At 37.9% G+C, this 21,020-nt stretch overlaps 1 long non-coding RNA gene across 1 annotated transcript in view; it reads left to right on the forward strand.

Annotated features, from left to right (window-relative positions):
- Nucleotides 1–7,507: 7,507 nt before the first annotated feature.
- Nucleotides 7,508–21,020, forward strand: part of LOC146545523 (uncharacterized) — a 57,193-nt gene continuing 43,680 nt past the window's right edge. The window contains exon 1 of the long non-coding RNA XR_014887641.1: nucleotides 7,508–7,575. This is a non-coding gene — a long non-coding RNA (uncharacterized LOC146545523). The remainder of the gene's footprint in view (nucleotides 7,576–21,020) is intronic.

The raw sequence follows: 21,020 nt of genomic DNA on the forward strand, positions 1-21,020 counted from the left end.
CCCTGTTGTTGAGGCATCTGCTTCTCAATGAAAGAACCTGATCTGCCAGTATGAAAGGGTTCCCAGAGTCACTGTGCAATACACCCAACATCTATGGCACTGTACATTGCAGCTGTTAGCATAAACCCTGAGAAAGTTGAACGCAGTGACATACAAACAGGACTCTTACATGTCAGTGGCTCTGTTTTCAGTACCTGAGACCCATGTGCTTCCACTGAGTGCATTCCTGATTCTGCTGTGCCTGGAAACAGGTACCAGAAACCCTATCATGAGATTGGCATAGGGGATTTTCTAATGCATTTCTTTCTGATAGTGACACACCTTCAATGATGCTTATAATCTTTTTGCAATTCATAATTAAAAAGGCATGTTTATTTGTTCTTCTGATGCTATTCTGATGTTTACTTTTTCTACAGCTTAAGGAAATGAAAATTTTTTTAATAAGCAGATGTTACAGTATTTTTTTCAGTCACCTAGTGAAGGAAGAACCACCTGCCTAAATGAACTCTGTCTTTTGTGCAACTCTGGGACATGACCTGTACCACCTATCCTTACAGAACTAATGTTTAAGCTACATGCAGTCAGCTTAGAGAGATGAGAGGCAATTCACTTAGGTGTTCTCAACTGCTTTGTCTCTCTTAATCACATAAAGCTCATATCTACAGCATCTTCATACAAACACCGTGAATACCTTATGAGTTAAGTTTGACAGAAGTAACTATTTCAGCAACTAGTTTTACTTCCTGTAGACTTGAGACAAGCCAGAAGCTTTTCACAACATACAAATACACACACAAATTACAATATTTAATCCCAGCACGTTAAAGTGTTTGCTTTTTTATCTTTTGCATCCTTAACATTTTTAAAGTCTCATCCTGGATAACACCATTGTCTTCATGTTTACTGCAAAAGGTAAGCAAGACTTGTACCCGAGCCTTTATGCTTTCTCTACTCTTATTGTTTTCTCTCAATTGCTTCTCCTTCTGCTCTACTTTGCATTCATAATAAAAGGAGGAAGAATCTTCCAATTAATTAGATTTTGCCATCTAGAATACTTTAACCATGTGATTTGTCACATACATCAAGTAACCTGGGATTTTAAATATGCAAACAGCTCTTAAATTCTTTTTTACTACATTGGAATTGGGCAAAACTTTTTCTTTAATGAGACAAAAGTGAGCATAGACTGAAAAACAGATGTGGTTTGAATTATAGGGACTTAACAGACATGGTGTTCTCAGTGTATCAGCAAACTTTTTTAACTGAGTTCAAATATTTTTTCCTTTGGTGTTCTGAATCTGTATCAGCTCTGGAGTGGAGTACTAAATAAATGTGATACATAACTGAATTAAGTGAAATACAGGCACAACTTGAAACTTTCTTTCTTACTTTCTTTCTATCTTTCACACTTTTTGGAATGCTGAAGATTGAAAAGTGCAGCCTCATATTTTTCCCTCTACTGAGAGCATCCCAGCATAAATTCTACCATAACACATGACTATGCCATGCTGTCCTGATGGCAAAAACTGTATTTTATTGAACAAGTAAAACTTTTTCTGAAGACTTCAGGTATTTTTTTAAATTGCTTAGTGAATTTTGTGTGAGATTAGCTGCATATGTATTTAATATATTTTTATTTTTGTATTCAACAACAAAGACTTCAACTTCTGCCTGAGAAAAATATTAATTTAATCTGTTTTACTGTGATTTGAGGTTCAGATAATTTTTAATTTGTGAAAATCTATGCATGTATTGATAAAGTATTTCTGATCAATACTTTCCTTATTTAAAAAAATGCTAGTTTCATTCTCAGTTTAAACAAAAATAATTCTCTCTCATTGCGTTTATTAGATTGCTTAATTTGTGTACATAGCATAGGTATGATTTTTTTAAAGGCAAAACCCTAGATTCCTTCAACCACAATTTAAAGCTTGTGACAGAGCTCCAATGTAAAAATGTAATAATAATCATAGAGATAGAAGTGGTAACAGAGATGGGCTACAAAAGTGTAATTTAAAAACACTGCCTGGGGATTTAGGGATAGTGTTAACAAAACCTCAGCTTGAGCTAAGACATGCCAAGAAACATAAAGGACAAAAAAAAGAGTTCTTGCCACGAGCTTAGTAGTAACAGGCTGATTAAGAAAGATGTGGGACTACTGCTGAATGGGTGCGGACGATGATTTAATGGCAGTGGACAGAGGTAAGGATGAAATTACAGAAAGAGCTCGAAGTGTTTGCATCAGCCTTCACTGGCAAGGTGTCCCAGGTCTCTCTGCTTAGAGATAGGCTGCATGGAAAGGGGGACCGGCCAGCGATAACTGAGGATTGAGTCAGATATTACTTGCAAACATTCCACCTCTATAAATCCATGTTATTGTTTCAGAGGCACATAATTAGGAATACTTATTTTTCCACCATACTTTAAGTCAAAATAAATAATTAAAACACCAAGTCAGTCGTTTTTCCTTTGTCTCACTTCCCAACTTTTTTTATTTTTCCTATATGTTTTTCTCTTTTAAAATTTTTCCTGATAGATTTGGGGCAGTAAGAGAATCTATGGTCATGTTTAAACACCCCCCTTCAGGGAAAAGTACAAAAGGAACCAGGTAAAAGGACATGAGTTAGTCAAAATTAGGTGCCCTGTTAGTTTCAGCTAAAGCAAATACCCATGAAGAATAGGATGCATGCTTTGTGACCCACATGATACAAGGAGATGAAGGGGAATGGGTCTCCAGCCTGCATATTGTTGTTGGGTTTGCTTGTTAAGGGCTGATTATTCACTTGCTGCTTGTTATTAGAGACAAAATATTGGTTTTGGTTCTGCACAGATGGACTACAGTAGAATCATTTATTCAAATTAATAGTAATAAAACAAAGAGGAATGGTTTCATACTAAAGGATGGGAGAATTAGGTTAGCTTTTAAGAGGAAATTCTTTACTCAGAGGGCAGTGAGGCACTGGCAGAGCTGCCCAGAGAAGTGTGGATGCCCCATCCCTGGAGGTGCTCAAGGCTAGGTTGGATGGGGCCCTGAGCAGCCTGAGCTGGTGGGGGGCAGCTTTCCTACAGCAGGGGACTGGAACTCAATGGGCTTTAAGGTCCCTTCCAACCAAAACCATTCTGTAATTCTATGTTTCTACAAGCAATTCATATTTATGCTCGGCTTTGAAGAGAGTTTTATTAATTTAAATAGACATGGAAAAAAACTCAATTGCATCTGCATTGAAAGACAATGTTTGTTATTTGATTTCTAATGAATTGCTTTTGAAATTCATTGAATCTCAGAATATGTACTTGGAAATATGTGTATATTTTTCTTAATATTTTCACTGTTCTTGTTTCTTTTTAGTTCTTGTTAGACTATTACAGGCCTTGAATGCCATATCAGCTGGCATAATTAATCTTTTTTTTTTTTTGTCTGTGGAGAAAAAAAATAAATAAAATTATGGCATAAACTTACAGAAAGAAGAATTAAAAAAAAAAAAGTGAAATATAAAGTCTATCTTCATAATCTTACTTAGATGTAGGAGAAATCAAAAAGTGAAGGGCTAAATTCACCTAGGACTCTTAGCTCTGTGTTAAATAGTAAGCCAGGTATTGCTTGTTATGGTGAAGATTTGAACAGTAGGAGTCCTAAATGTGGTGATCTGACAGGTTACATAAAACTTATTTTGTTTGTTGTACTTTTTTGCCCCACTCCCTCCCTGTTCCTCTTTTTTCTCTATAAATAATGCTTCCACTGAATGCAGCTTTTGTAACAGGCTCATCAGCCTACTGGGAGGTTGCTTCCTTCCGATGCAGTAACTGAACTTGTAACCTTCATCAATGAGCCCAACCTGATGAATCTCTTAATAACATAGAGTCAATCTTCTTTAATATTAAGCAAAATAAAAAGTTTAACACTTGATTAAGAAACTGCAACCAAATTATTAAAATATGAAAGAAAAAAAAAAACAGAAAACATAGCTTTATGTTTAGGATGGCATTTGGTTTCTAAGCTATCATATAGAAACATCTCGTCTAGAATCTGGATGAAGCCCTCAGGAGAGGGAGAGATGTTTTCAAAAGAACCTTCTCCCACCTTCTTATTGCGTAAGAATAAGAATTTAAGAGTCCTTTAGATATAAAAGGACAGTCCTACCTGAATTCTGAATGCGTTTGGGGGAAGGGGCTACACACAGGAATGAGACTCTATTTGCAAGCTGGTAAAAGGAGTTCTCTTAAAAAAATATAGCCTTCCTTGCGAAAGCAAATGGCATTGCTGAACAATATGTCTTTTGTTTAGGGAAAGTATCTCAATTATGCTGCAATTTTGTTAGTCTATTTGCTTTAAGAGAAATTTCACATCTGAGATTTGTAACTTTATTACTGTAATTTTTCAATTAATAAGAAGATACATCTCAAAAGTGGTGGTGAAAAATAGAAAAATTGGCTTATTTCAAGCTGATGACATAGGAACAATTTCAGTTGATATTTTTAACACTCCCAGGTGGGATAATTTACAGTGTTGGGATTATTTGATTCATTTATTAGGAGAATATAGATGATATGCAAACTGTAAATCAGAGTAAGATTTTACTATTTCTTTCCATTTCCTTTAGTCTCTTTTAAATATGACTAGAGGGAATGGCCTCAGGTTTTGAGAGGGGAGGTTCAGGTTGGATATTAGAAAGAATTTATTCTCTGAAAGAGTTGTTAGGCATTGGAACATACTGGCCAGGGAAGTGGTGAAGTCACTGCCCCGGAGGTGTGTAAGTGTCATGGTTTTATGTTTTTTAGTTTTCAGTATTCCACATCAAAAGTAGCCAAATGGTATGCCACCAATGACATTGCTAACGCCTTCTTTTCCATTCCTTTGGCCAAAGAATGTAGGCCACAGTTTGCTTTCACATGGAGGGGTGTTCAGTATACTAGGAACTGTTTGCCCCAGGGGTGGAAACACACCTGACCATTTGCCATGGGTTGATCCAGACTGTATTGGAACAGGGCAGTGCTCCTGAGCACCTGCAGTACATTGATGATATCGTTGTGTGGGGCAATACAGCAGAAGAAGTCTTCATGAAAGGAGAACAAATAATCCAAATTCTTCTGCAAACTGGTTTTGCTATTAAGCAAAGCAAAGTGGAAGGACCTGCTCAGGAGATTCAGTTCCTAGGTATATTCTGGCAAGATGGATGTCATCTCATTCCAGCAGATGTGATTGACAAAATCACTGTTATGTCTCCACCCACTAGCAAGAGAGAGACACAATCGTTTCTGGGCGCAGTGGGCTTTTGGAGAATGCATATTCCAAACTATAGCCCCATTGTAAGCCCCCTTTATCAGGTGATGCGAATGAAGAATGACTTTTCATGGGACCCGGAGCAGCAGCAGGCTTTTGAACAGATTAAACAGGAGATAGCCCATGCCGTGGCCCTAGGGCCAGTATGAACGGGACAGGGTATAAAGAACGTCCTCTACGCTGCTGCTGGAGAGAAAGGTCCCACTTGGAGTTTGTGGCAAAGAGCCTCAGGAGAGGCCCGAGGCCGACCCCTAGGATTCTGGAGTCGAGCCTACAGGGGGTCAGAAGAGGGCTACACTCCAACTGAGAAGGAGATCTTAGCCGCATATGAGGGAGTTCGGGCTGCTTCTGAAGTAATTGGTACTGAAACACAGCTCCTTCTGGCACCTCGACTGCCAGTGCTGAACTGGATGTTTAAAGGAAAGGTTCCCTCCACCTATCATGCAACTGATGCCACCTGGAGTAAGTGGATTGCGCTGATTACACAACAAGCACAGATGGGGAATCTCAGCTGTCCAGGAATCCTAGAGGTGATCATGGACTGGCCTGAAGGCAAAAAATTTGGAACATCACCAGCAGAAGAGTTATCGCAAACTAAAGAGGCCCCACCATACAATGAACTACCAGAAAATGAAAAGAAATATGCCCTGTTCACAGATGGATCATGCTGTATTGTGGGGAAGCATCACAGATGGAAAGCTGCTGTGTGGAGCCCCATACGACAAGTTGCAGAGGCCACTGAAGGAAAAGGAGAATCGAGCCAATTTGCAGAGGTAAAGGCTGTCCAACTGGCCTTAGACATTGCTGAACGGGAGAGGTGACCAATGCTTTATCTTTATACTGACTCATGGATGGTGGCAAATGCTCTATGGAGATGGTTACAGCAGTGGGAGCAAAATAACTGGCAAAGAAAGGGTAAACCTATTTGGGCTGCTGAGCTGTGGAAAGATATTGCTGCCCGAATAAAGAATACACTTGTAAAGGTGCGCCATGTAAATGTTCATGTGCCCAAGAGTTGGGCTAGTGAAGAACAATGAAATAACCATCAGGTAGACCACACTGCCAAAACTGAGGTGGCCCAAATAGACCTGGACTGGCAGAACAAGGGTGAATTATTTCTAGCTTGGTGGGCCCATGAGATCTTGGACCATCAAGGAAGAGATGCAGCATATAAATTGGCTAGAGACCGAGGGGTGGACTTAACTATGTACGCATTTGCACAGGTTATTCATGACTGTGAAACATGTGCCATAATTAAACAAGCCAAGAGGATGAAACCCCTCTGGGGGGAAGGGCGATGGCAAAAGTATAAATATGGGGAGACATGGCAGGTTGATTATATCACCTTGCCATGATCTTGCAGTGGTATTATGCTTACCATGGTGGAGGCAACCACTGGGTGGCTTGAAATATATGCAGTACCCCATGCTACCACCTGAAACACCACCATATTGGGTCTCGAGAAACAAGTCCTGTAGCGACACGGCACCCCAGTAAGAGTTGAGTCAGATAATGGGACTGATTTCAAAAATTCTCTCTTAAATACTTGCGCCAAAGATCATGGCATTGAGCGGATTTATCATATTCCCTACCATGCACCAGCCTCTGGTAAAATTGAACAATACAATAGGTTGTTAAAAACTATGCTGAAAACAATGGGTGGCAGAACATTTAAACACTGAGAGAAGCATTTGGCAGAAGCCACCTGGTTGGTCAATACCAGAGGATCTATCAATTGTGATGGTCCTACCCAATCCAGCTCCCTACATGCCATAGAGGGAGATAAAGTCCCTGTTGTACGTGTAAAGAACATGTTGGGAAAAGCAGCTTAGGTCCTTCCAGCTTCTGGAAAGGGCAAACCTCTCTGTGGTTCTGGTTTTGCCCAGGGATCAGGGTCCACTTGGTGGGTAATGCAGAAAAACAGGGATGTTCAATGTGAAGGAAATTTGATGTTGGGGGAGTGCAGTCAGTAATTCTATGTATATATATGTATATAGGCATGTGTGTGTAATGCATTTTAATCATTGTTTGTTTGTGTGTATGTATATTAAGCATGATGTAGTGATGTAGAATAAGGGGTGGAATGTCATGGTTTTATGTTTTTTGGTTTTCAGTATTCCACATCATAACATCATGTAGTGCACTGGGAGTTAAAGTGTTAATGCTCCAATTCCAGGTACCTGTCCCTATACATTACAGAAGTCATGGGATCTGGCCCTTCCGGGTGGGGCGGTCTCTTCCTGCCTAGCAGTGGGTGTTGGAGGGTGCTTTCCTAGCCGTTCCAAGCTTTTCAGGTTTGACTCGGTCTCAGAAACTTTCTCTCTCTCCTATCTTATTTGATTTATTAGTCTCAATTTCAATTAAATTGTATATATTGTGTTATCTTGCATTCCGATATCATAGTTAGAAAAATAAGTTTTCCTCCATAGATCGTTGCTGCTGTTTTTTTTCCTTCCTTGAGCCCAGCTCCCATCTCCCTTTTCCCTTTTCCCTTTCCCTTCCCATTTTGTGGGGCCGGAGGGGGGGCGGGGGCCTACTGCCCCCCTGTCAAGGGCATAGATTGATCTATTTAATTCCGTGACAGTAAGGAAAGAGTAGATGCAGTACTCAGGGACATGGTTAGTGGGCAATACTGACTGCAGGTGGACAGTTGGACTGGATGATCTTAGAGGTATTTTCCAATACTATGATTTTACGATTATCAGGTAGCTCCACCAACAATTTAAAACTCTGTTCTACAAGTAATTATCTCTATGACTTTGAGACTTTTTGCTTAGTAGATGTATTGCCTTTGAGAAAAACAGCTTTTTGTTTTGTTTTTTAAGATTAAGCTCTTTTAAGAAATATATTTGAAAAAGTCTCAAAACATTTAATACTGGGAGAAAAAATAAATTTTATTGATGTTGAATTTCATGAATATTCTGTGATACTTTAATAACTACTTTACTGATAATACATCAAGGAATATATAATGCACTTTTACAGCTCAGCATGGATTTTCAGCTTAATGATTTTCCTCTAGTTATGAGACTGCCTATTTCAGAAATGATTTGCTTAGAAACAAAGTAATTCCTTGTTTCTTAACTCACCTCTGATTTCCCAAGGAGGACTGAAGGATCATGAAAAGCTTCAATTAGATATATAAGATGAGGCTGAAGGAGCCATTTCCATGTTATTCAAGTGCATTCATCATATAAGGCACGTTATTCAGGCAATTTGCACAGCATAAATGTAACTGTTGCATGTTATAACTACATTTCCTTGAATGACAACATTAGATCTTTAGATAACCTTCTGCTGAAACTCAAGTGAAATAAAAGAGAAGGGAGAGTTCGCATGGCATGTCCAACTTCTGACTGAATACAGATTACACAGGGCTCAGTTCAGCATTGCTGAAAATCTCAACTGCATCCACTTAAGAAGATTATGGCCTTGTTTATTCAATCAGTTTCTAAGATATAAAAGGATCTGCAGCTTCAAACATATCTTGTCACCTTTTCAAAATGATTACAGAGATGAAAGGTATGTATGGTCTACCAACTCTGAGGGGCCCCTCACAGGTGTCCAAATTTCAAATGGGCAATATTCAGAAGATTTGTCTGTTCTTGTGGCAGTTTGGCAAACTGGGGCTCACGACATACTGTGCTGGGAAAGGCTCTAGATTTCATAAGAGATTCACATAAGAGAAACAAAACAATTCTGTATCCAGCTTTCAATGGAATCTCAAATATGAGACTGTCTCAGAAGCAGCATGACTGAAATTTTCCTGTATATCTTTTTAAAATACTTGCATGCTGTGCTTTCTGATAAAGGAAACAGAACTACTATCTATAGAAATGCAACTACCAGCTATAGAAATGACTATGTGAGATGTTCCAATAAGCCCAGTTATAGTGGTAATTCTGATTTTAAATATAGTTACAGCAGTTAAGTCTGTCTTAATAATTTAAACATCTACGAGTAAAAGAAAGCCCTTACCTCAGCCTGACCCAGGTGGGAAGAGTTTGTAAACCCCATCCTATTCTGCATGCCAGCTGCTGTGCACACAGCTCCCTGCAGAGGTTACCAAACAGCACGGTCTGCAGGAATGCACACAGTTATCTACGGGGATTTTTTTCACATCAGGTATAAAATATGGACAGTGGTCTTAGTCATGGAATGATGTGAGTCAAAATAGTTTTCTGTATATCAAGAACTGGGCACTAAATGAGTTCTGCTCTTAAAAGTACATATCTGAAAAAGAAACAAGAACTTGTTTGACTTATCTCCACTTAGGGAAGAATCATGGCTAAAGTTTTGTTCATTTTGTCTTTTAAGTCTAGCCTCCTTGTCACTCTTTAAATAGCTATCAGTTCTTATGTTCTCATATTTGTAGCTGTCAAATCTTTTTTGCTACCCTTCTTACAACATATTTGAAAAGTAAGATGACAATTTAAAATAGATTTAGATTTCTTTCCCATGGTTGACAGCAGGGGGAACCATGCATCATCAGTACATGTGGATTCTCTTTGAACACACTTTAAGGTTTCTCTGATATTGCTGTCATGACCTTCAGAGACTGATATAGCATTCTATCTTTGCCAAAAAACAAGGCAATTAAAATGTTCTTCTGAAAAACTAGGGTACGCTTTCAGAGTCCAGAGTATATGTGGCCTAGAAACCAGGGAGAAAAGTTATTAATGAAATAAATCATTAGATAGTAGTCTCCCATGAATTTTAAATTGAGTTCTCTGGAGATCTCATGGGTAATAAGACGTGAAGTGATTCGTATTGACTTATCAAGAAAAATGCAAGGTCCTTTAGCAGAGAATCAGTTTAATAAAATAATTAAGTTTCTAAATACACCTTTCCAGAGTTAGTTTCCATTAGTAATCTTGTTTCACTTATGTTCCCGTAGTTAATATTGCTATACAAAGCTGATGCACTCACCATGAAGTTCCAAACTAGATATTGGTGCTGTATTTCACCAAAGTAAATTTCCCATCAATTTTGAAGTGGAGACTAAGCATCGCTCATGTTCTTTCAGTAATTGATGTAATTCAACCAACTGGACTGACTGCTGAGGTTTCTCTTTTATCTGTGTTAAAGTCCTAAAGAAATCCCAAACAGAAAGTAAAAGAAATAGGATATGGCCCAGAGCATCTGTACTCAAGAGAAAAATTAGTAGGATTTAATACTTGTCATAAAATTCATCTTTATTTCTCTAACTCTTAACATATATTGTTTGTTCTTAACATATATTTCATGTCAATGCAGCTTCATTTCTACATCAGCTGTTGCAGGCTGTTATCTATAAGCATTGAAAGATTGTTGTTATTGGTAATATCTCAAAGAAAAATTTAATTCAAAATATTAAAGAATTTTACTACAGAGATGTTTTGGAGGAAAAAAGAACAAATGAATCTTCACTGCAAACTGAAAGCTTAGTTGTTGTTGTCATTTCCATTGAATTTTGCTATCATATTACACAGAATTCCTTGGGAATATTTTCCCTAGTCCTCTACATAAGAAGAAGCACACAATAAATAACATAGTAGCATATTAGAAAGTTCTGAAAAAATATTCACTCTAATTTTCCTTTTCTATTCAGTTTCTTCTAATAGAAAGCTAGAAATCTTCTGAGGAAAAAAATACAGTGTGTATCAAGTGAATAAGTATATATAAGCTCTTTACCTGGAGAACTGCATTGTTCTAAACTGAGTACTCCGTCAAGCTTCAGCTTCCTAAGTCAGTTTTGTTTCATACAGTTTTGTTTCATACTGGAGATGACTGATGGACTGAAAAAGACTAAGTAAATGATTTACTGATGCAAAAAGTTATTCTTAGGATTTGTGGGATATCATTCGATTTTACAACTTAGCTAAATCTTATGAGAATAAATGTAGTTTGTGATCATAGGTAATTACAGAAACCAGGAGAACACCAGAAACTGCCATTTGCCCTCTTAGCTGTGAGAATCAAGATTTCCAATTCAAGGCATTACACAAAAAATGATTTTGATGATGAATTTTAACAGAACTACAGTGGAGTCCTGCAGCCAGTTAGGTTAATCAGAAAAAATGTTATTACCTTTTTCCCCAAGGATGCCATTAATTTAACACTGGCAAGCTATCATTAGTGCTGTGTGAAATGACTAATTTTCCCTCAGGAGGTGCTCACATATGAGGCTTGGGGTTTACTGTGAGCATTCACAAGCCTATGTGAATCACAGGTGAGATTTCTTTGCCGCAAGTTCTAGGGAAGTGTATGTGGATTGCTGCTTTTGCTATTAATGCTGTAACCTTTGAAACATGTTATACAGTATCAGAATTAAACCTCTAAGACTAACTTTATAAGAGAAATAATCTAACTTCTTTACATTCCCAAAGATACTTGCATTTTCTTATTCAGCTCCAATTTGCAATTTGCAACATTGCCTCTTCAAAAGACCCTTGGTCAACTTGAGGGCATTATTTTGGTTTAAAACAAACGAACAGACAAACAAATAAAAACCAACACAAATAAAATAAACAAAAACCCTCAAAACAAAAACACTAACCAAGGATAAATAAATGTATAAATAAAAGGAAAGAGGAAGTAATTTTTCACTGGAAGGTAGAGCTCTGTCTCAGAGAGTAAATTTCTGATTCCTGTTTTGCAGCATGAGAAATCTGTTTTTTGTATGTTGCGCACAAAGGGAATGGACACGCATATAACTTTTAAGGGCTAATCTCAACAGAAATTTGGAATAGATCTGCTCCTGTATTCGTAGGCTAATGACACAAGAGAAATCCAGACACGACTCAAGACATCTATATGCAATGTGAAGAAAAAAAATAATCCTTTACTAAATTTCATAAGCAAATTTTTCCAAGTGTTTGTCGCTGATAGAAAACAAAGTGAGCTCTCTTGATTTTTTCTCTTTAAAATAAACAAAACAACAACAAAAAACAAAATAAACAAAACAACACAACAACAAAAACTCAGTAACAAAATACCACACCCTCATGTTTGAAAATGAGATTAATTTAAGACATCTAGTATTTATTCCTCTCCTGTAATAAAATAATTTCTTGAAGTTAAGATATGTATGGCCTTTTCTTTGAAAATTTTGTAAATTTATAAACTAAAAGGGAAGAGATAGAAAGATTTTTTGTGTGTGTGTGTAGTTTTGCTTTGTTGAGATGGCTTTGCAGTGTTTTTCAGTTCTACTCTGTCAGCAAGCAGTAATACTTTGGGTGCACAACTGTTAAATGTTAGCAGCTTCACTTCTCTTGTTATTTTTCTATAATGCATAGCAGTAAAAATAGCTATTCTGCTCTTAGTTTTCAAATTATCCGACACTACTGTTGAGAAACAGATTGGCTTATACACTTGAATGACCTTGTTCTTTGTCAGGATACTCAGTTTTGTAGCCTTTGGGAAAATGTTTCAACTTCTTATTCCTCTTGATCTCTTTGCTCTCTTCAAATTTGTTTATTTTCTAAAATACTTAAGAGGTGATATTTCCGTATGTATGTTGAATGTTGAAGATAAACTGCACCTGGACAACAGGAGCAGTGAAAAATAACATTTATGTTCATGTATTGTCATGTCTTCCCTAGCACTTGCATATTTAAGTTTTATCAACAAACATGTATCTCTGTCCTCATATATACTGCTGAATCCCATCCCCTCCAACTCATTAAAGCTCTCTTTTAGTGCAGTGAAAATACTTCACAGAATCACAGAATGAATCACAGAATGGCCAGGGTTGGAAGGGACCTCAAGGATCATGAATCTCCAACCCCTCTGCCACATGCAGGGCCACCAACCACCCCATTTAATACTAGACCAGGCTGCCCAGGGCCCCAACCAATCTGGCTTTGAGCACCTCCAGGGACAGGCATCCACAACCTCTCTGGGCAGCCTGTTCCAGCACCTCACCACGCCCATAATAAAGAACTTGCCCTGACATCCAACCTAAATCTTCCCATCCTCAACTTAATACAATTTCCCCTTGTCCTGCAGTTATCCACCCTTTCAAAGAGTTGATTCCCCTCCTGTTTGTAGGCTCTTTTAGGTATTGAAAGACTGCAATAAGGTCACCCCACAGCCTTTTTTTCTCCAGGCTGAACAAGCCCAGCTCCCTGTCTTCATAGGGGTGGTGCTTCAGCCCTCTGACCATCTTTGTGGCCCTCCTCTGGACCCTCTCCAGAAGCTCCCTGTCTTTCTTGTACTGGGGGCTCCAGACGTAGACACAGTACACCAGATGGGGCCTCACAAGAGCAGAGTAGAGGGAGACAATCACCTCCCTGTCCCTGCTGGCCACCCTTCTTTTGATAGAGCCCAGGATACCATTTGCTTCCCAAGCTGCAAAGGCACACTGCTGGCTCAAGTTAAGCTTTTCATCTATTAAGACCCCCAGCTCCTTCTTCACAGGGCTACTTCTTTCTTCAGCTGTAGCAATTCCTAAAACTTTGCCCTTGCCTGAGATGACTATTGGGCTTCTTCCCCTCTTTTCACTGACTATATTACATGCTCCAATTGTCATAAGAACAGTTCATCTTTAATTCCTGCTAACACACTGCACTCAGTAATGCTTTCTGAAAAAAAGAAATGATACAAATTATTGTTAATTTAACTGAGACTAGTTTTTTGTCAATGCAATGCTCCAAAATTATCACTAATTACAATATTCAATAACTTTTAAAATAAGCAAAAGAAACGTCTTAAAATGTTGTCTGGGGCTTCAGGTTAGCACTCGAAAGTTGTTTTACACATCCTTTTATATTCCTAACTTTTAACATTATTTAACATTTATATTGCCTTTCAGTTTCTCTCATCATGAAGTTGCTTCAAAAAAGGAGCAGCTTCAAAGCTTTTGAAATTTTCAAGTTATTTTTGATGAACAAAAATAACAAGAGTAACTACAGAAAGAGAACAGAGATAATAATTACATTATTAATCTAAAGATAATTTTTTCTCATTACCACTAAGCTCATAAAATTATAAAATAGCCTCCCACTGTTAAATAGTGTGATAGAAATCAGTATGTAACTGCATAATTGAAAGTATTTAAATTTATTGCATTATCTTTTCAAAGGGAAGTTTGTAAATTCACTGCTTTTATTTAAGAAATGCTTTTCCTAAATATAAATAAATATATGTAAATATATATAGGTATGCATATGTTAAGTAGTGTAAGAAAAATAAGGTACATAAGGTCAAAGTACAGAACACTGAATATAAATACTTTTTTTTTTACAAGTGAGTACACATTACATGGTGTATGTAGTTGTAAAAGTTGCAGTCAGCATGAAGTAATAATTTAAAATAATATACCTAATTTATATAGAACTAGATTTTTTTCATGTAATTATGTCTTTATCTAAGCATACATTTCTGTTTAAAGCTCAGAAAAATAGCTGAAAACTCAGACTAGACTTTCAATGAAAGCTTTGAATAACTAAGATTATGCAGATTTTGAGTTTCAAGTTTCAAGCACTAAAGATCCAATTGTTGCCATTTCTCCTCATAAATCTAATTCACATCCAATAGTACTGGACCATTTAACATGAATCTGAGATTCCTGAGAATGCTGCAAAATGGAACTTTATGAATTGTCTCAAATTTTAATGGGATTGTGAAACCCATAAAATTTTGCCCAAGTTATCCTTGCAAGTTCAGATTCTGTCAGGAGCAGAGATTTTTTTTTTTTTTAAATTGTCTACTGTCAGGTACAAATTCCTTGAAGAAAAATATGCATTAAAAAAATTGGAATAAGACTCAAACCTCACAAATTTCTCAACTAAAAATAATTCTATTTGAAAGTGCACTTTGAATAACATCACTTTATTCAGGTCTTTTGGATATTGTTATTCCAGTCACTCTCTCCGTTACTTGCCTACCTTTCACTTGTGACAGCTGTTTCTCGCAATTATGTGTGATTTTTTTATTTTTTTTCCCCCCTTCTGGAAAGAATCCAGGATGAAATTGTGAACCTTTTGATTAAAGCCCTGTCTAACATGGTGAAAGAGAAAGGGCACATGTGGGAGCTGATTACCAGAGGGACCAAGGGCTCATAAAGCAATTGGAAAAGGAGCCTGGAGAGAGAGTGGAGATCACGTGTTCTTTCTGCCACATAAAAAAAGACAAGGGGAATGAGAGTCTCCAATGTGGCAATACCCAGTGCCAGGGTATCTGAGAAGCCCATTCATCACTGAGCCTTGGGCCCACTGCTCTGGTCACTCAGTACAATATTGTCATAAGAATGCCACTGAGGAAAACAGATGCTGGAGCTCTGGCCCCTTCCCCTGGCTTACACTGCCAGATTGAGTGTGGTGGGGCAAGGGAAATTGCCTCCAGCCTGTTGCCGGTCATGGGGCCAACAGGTATCCCTCTGTCATCACCCAGGTAGGCATTACCATCACCTCTGAGAGACTATACTGACAAGTAGTGCCCACAGGATCATAATACTGAGATTTGTGAGATCAGGATGTTGTCCGTTCAGTTGCAAAATAATAATAATAATAATAATAATAATAATAATAATAATTGATATTTATATTCTGGTGTTTAAGAAGTCCAACAAAGCCAAGTGCGAGGTTCTGCATCTGGGTCGGGGCAATCCCAAGCACAGGTTGGGCAGAGGGTGGCTTGAGAGCAGCCCCAAGGAGAAGGATTAAAGGGTGTTGGTTGATGAAAGATTCGACGTGAGCCAGCAATGTGCACCTGCAGCTTGAAAAGCCAACCATATTCTGGGTTGCATCAAGAAAAGCGTGATCAGCAGGTCGAGGGAGGTGATTCTGCACCTCTACTCTCCCCTTGTGAGACCCCACCTGGAGTACTATGTCCAGTTCTGGAAACCCCAACACAAAAAGGACGTGGAACTGTTGGAGCGGGTCCAGAGGAGGGCCATGAAGATGATCAGAGGGCTGAAGCACCTCCGCTAAGAGGACAGGCTGAGAGAATTGGGGTTCTTCAGCCTAGAGAAGAGAAGGCTCTGCAGAGACCTTATAGCAGGCTTCCAGTACTTGAAGAGGGTCTGCAGAAAAGCTGGGGAGGGACTTTTTTATAAGGTCAGGCAGTAGCAGGACGAGGGGAAATTGCTTTAAAATGGAAACTGGTAGATTTAGACTAGATACTAGGAAGAAACTCTTTATTGTGAGGGTGGAGAAACACTGGAGCAGGTTGACCCGAGAGGGTGTGGATGCCCTGTCCCTGGAAACGCTCAAGGCCAGGCTGGATAGCGCTTTGAGCAGGCTGGTTGAGAGAAAGGTGTCTCTGCCTACAGCAGGGGTTGGAACTAGATGATCTTAAAGGTCCCTTCCAACACAAACCATCCTATGAATCTATGATTCTATGAGTTGGACATATATTTCATGAGCAAGAACTTTCCTATAATGGAAAGCTATGCATGGGATGGCATCAATTTCTAAACCATGTTTACCATGTTTTTCTTGTGGAAAGCAATTACATCCTTCAAACTACTTTGTGTGTTTGCTTTTGATCAAAGTAGGTACGTTGTGTGGTGGCAAGTACATACCAGTGAAATAAAATACCAGATTTTTAAAATCATGCTGCTCTATCCTGTGACTATATTGCTTTCTGTCATGGTTTTAGCTGTGATATATTTTAATTTTCTTCACAGTGGTGTGTATAATGCTCTGTTTCTGATGGTAACGGTGTTGATCACACATCTTTTTAGTTGTTGCAGAGCACTACTGCACAAAGCCAAGGACTTTCTTGCTCCTTGTGCTGCCCTGCCAACCAGGAGCTGAGGGTGCACAGGGAGATGGGAGGGGACACAGTCAGGGCAGCTGAGCCAGTTGACCAAAGGAATGTCCCATACCATACTGTGTCATGCTCAGCAATAAAAGCTAGAGTAATGGAGGAGGAAGGGGAGGGTGATTGAAGTAATGATACTTGTCTTTCCAAGAAACTATTACATGTCATGATACCTGCTTTCCTGAGAGTGGCTGAACACCTCTCTTGCGATGGGAAGTAGCAAATGAATTCCTTGCTTTGCTTAGCTTGTGCATATGGGTTTTCTTTTACCTAGTAAGTGGTATTTATCTCAACCCATGAGTTCTTTGCCTTTCCAATTCTCTTGCACGTCACACCTGAGGAGAGAGTGAATGGCTGTGTGGTGCTGAGCTATCTGCTCAGGTTAGACCACAACACTTTGCATTCTGTAGTGATAGTCCCTATATAAACATCAGAAGACTCAAACCAATGTAGAGAATTTCTTTGTGTCTAGTGTCTAATTAATAAATAAGCATAGAAGCTAGTTAGCCATGACAATTAGGCTTCTTCTTTAAAAACATATTTTTCAAAACCCAATAAATGTGTTGCTAAAACAAATTAATAATGGCACATCTCTTTCTGTATTTTCATCATTGTAGAGGGCAGTGTGTTCATGGTGTTTCTGTTGCATGTAATAGGCAAACCGATTCACTATCTAACTACATTGTGAACCCTACAAGTTTTGCATTCTAAGAAAATACAGTAATTCTACTATGTATGTTTTGTTTTATTTTGTTTTGTTTTTTGCAGAGAGGATGAAACTGTGGGTAACAGTTAATCATAAACAGACTGCCTTGATATATTACTCATCAAATACTAAACAAATTGGCTATTGTATAGGTACTTCCTTGTGAAAACCTTGGCTCTAATGTCATTGGATAAATGCCCCTATAGCCTGGAGATTTTCAGTCACAGGCAATGAAATCATACTGCTTGGTTCAGAGACAAACAGTGCAGTCCCAACAATATTTTATCTTAATTTAAAACTTAATCCGTTTAAGTAGAATCTGCACTGTAATAGTAGTGTTAAATCACAGAAACGGGAATAGTGTTAACAGCAGGACATTATCTTTTATTGAGGGCAAGCAGCAGGGTTGCTGCTAATGAGGACATCATCAATTTATCAGTTAAAGGTCAATCTAAAAGGATTTCTGCCCTCTGCCCGTCCCCCGCCCCCCATGTTTTTTTGCTCAGTACTATCACTGTCTGGACCCTGAATCATTTTTATCAATCTTTCTGTGCTATGACAGGAGACATCTTAATGCAATGTCTGCATAATGTTTACAAGAAGTACAGATATGCCTATCTGGGAAATACTGCTTTCATCCTCTTCTCATCATTTACCACGTTTCTAAAATATTTCCTATTACTTTCTATTTAAAGCATTACAGTTTAATATTTTTCTGTCCTGCCACATTTTTTTAAGTTGCTGACTGCTCTTAAATGTGAGCAGAAAAGAAATATTTGCTGGTATGAATCTTTTGGTGACTGATATATTTTATTGGAATAAGTCTTGCAAAAGGATTCATATCCTTCACTCATTATGTAGCTATCAAAGACAAGGGTTTCCTAGTACAATATTGAAAATTACCGATTCATATCTTCAAGGGCTTCTTGCTTCCAAAAATATGAAATAAATGAGATATAGCACATATTTTTACAGTCACAGAATAAAGATTAGAGCAACTGAATCATAAGTTATCCCAGATTTAGATTTTATCATAAAAATTTAATTATTTTTCCCCTCACAAACTTGTGCCATTTTCTACATACAACATGCCAACCAGAAAGCAGTTTTATAATGTTCTTTTAGTAGAACTTTCAAACTTGTATGATGCCCTTTCACAGTTCTTCATATCTAGTGGCTTTTTGCACTTCCCAAGGAATGAGACTTTGAATCAACTAAAAGAAACAGTATGCTTTCATGCACTTAACTGGGAAAATGGTATTTTGTTTGAAGTTATGAATTAGACGGTTACTTGTAATTTCATTCTTTCTGAACATGAAGCAATTGGAAATAGTGATACTTTTAATATATATATATATATAATTTGTTTTAATCCATTAGAATCCTAAGTTTTCATACTGATTCTTCTCAGTTTTTATTCCTCGTTAATTAACCATATGCACATTTGTACTTCAGCCAGCAATTTAAAGAAGATTGCAAGTTATTTTCCTCTTCCCAGCAATTTGGAACATTGTTTTGTCTAAATAGGTCTATTTTTTGGTGTAGAAAGCAGGTGCAACATTTCTGTCCAGAAAGTCCAAGAACCACTAGACAGGAAATCCAGCATTTAGGACTGAAGCTTTAAAGTGCATGTAAAGTTACGATGCTTACAATGATTATCATGAGTCCATCTCACTGACAGCATTCCTATGGTGCCAGATCCTGTACACTGTTCAGGTATAAGCTCCAAAGGAGACAGGAGTTGTAAAAGCAGTGTGGCCAGTGAGCAGAGGCTGGGAGACAGAGAGCTATCAGAAAACAGGAAGACAGTGGTGCTCACCATGATAAGCACAAGTCTAAGCATGTGATGTGAAATTATTAGGTTTTTAAACTAATTTACCTAGTGGATTAAACAGGTTAAAGTCAGCATGTATATTGATTTTGCTCATTCTTACAAGAGATCAATTTAACCTAGGTTGATGTTTCAGTTTTAAAACAATTTAAGTGCGTCCACTCAGGAGTTTTGAACCACTTTAACTAAATTCACCTTAAACTAATTTATTTTGGACTGATATAATATTTTGGACAGGAAACTCTCGAAGATATATAAAAGAACGAATAAATTGGCTTTAATACCAAATTAATGATCAGACTCTGCCTCCGGTTACTTGCATGTCATACCCTGTTAAAATCAGTAGGATTATGCTACAGCTGGCCAGAGCTTTCCCTTACTGAAAAATACTCATCCAGAGAACAGATGGTAAAGTGATGAAGATGGTAAGTTTTAGGGTTTGTTTGTTTATTTACTTAAATGAAGTGCTCCCAGATTGCTAGACGTGTATTAAAACCTTCCACAGAATGGAGTGAAAGAAAGAGAAAAAGATAAAAAAAAAAAAGGCTGTGTTATAATTGCAGTTTGGCCTTTTTCCTGGTTTCTCTTTTAATCATTAGGTAGAAAATTTTTACATTTCTGAAAAGTAGTGGAATGTTCTTGAATGTGCCATATTTCTCTCATCTCTTCTGAAGAGCCCATACGTGCACAGGCAGTTCTTGCTCAGCCTCAGCTTCAGGTCCAGCATGGGCTATCTCATTGGCTTCATGCAGATCTGAAGGAGCCACCCAGCAGCGCATATGTTGTGCCTTTTTGCGAGCATCCCCCTGCTGGGACTTGTTCGCTGAAGCTTAGTCTCTATTTCTTTCAGAAAAGAGACTTGTGGTCTAATCATAGTTAGATCATAGTTAATCATCATTAGAACATAGTCCTTTGAATTCTGTTATTTCTTTCAAACCACAAAGGAGTAAAGGGCAACCACACTTTCTCATAACAGTCTAAGGTTAGGCCATTTTCAGGTGGTCTGGGTTCTAATCTTAAAAGATGGGTACATGAGTGGTAGATAACCCCATCTTTCAGGTGCTTTGCATCTAGTAAATAATATAATACCTTAACAATGAATTTGTTCAGAGATACCCACACACCCATCTAAGAATGTTGGATACAGTCCTTGCAAAAATGCAGGATTACAACATCTTAGACATACTGGTAGTATTGTAGAAATTGCTCTGCAAGAATTCATGCTTCTTTTTTGTTTTGTTTTGTTTTATTCAAGACCAAGAAAATAATAAATCCTGGCATTAATAAAAATCAATGTTCATGAGTATATTTATTGCTGTTTGCGAACAAAATATACAAAATGCTATCTCAATTGTAAAAAGTGTTGAGATGAGGCCCATTTAATTCATGGATATTGCTGATATTTTAATTCTGTGCTAGTGTTGAAATGATAGAAACACCCATCTATCTGAATT

This window comes from Meleagris gallopavo, chromosome 1, assembly GCF_905368555.1.
Source record: "Meleagris gallopavo chromosome 1, MGAL_WU_HG_1.1, whole genome shotgun sequence".
Taxonomy (NCBI): Eukaryota; Metazoa; Chordata; class Aves; order Galliformes; family Phasianidae; genus Meleagris; species Meleagris gallopavo.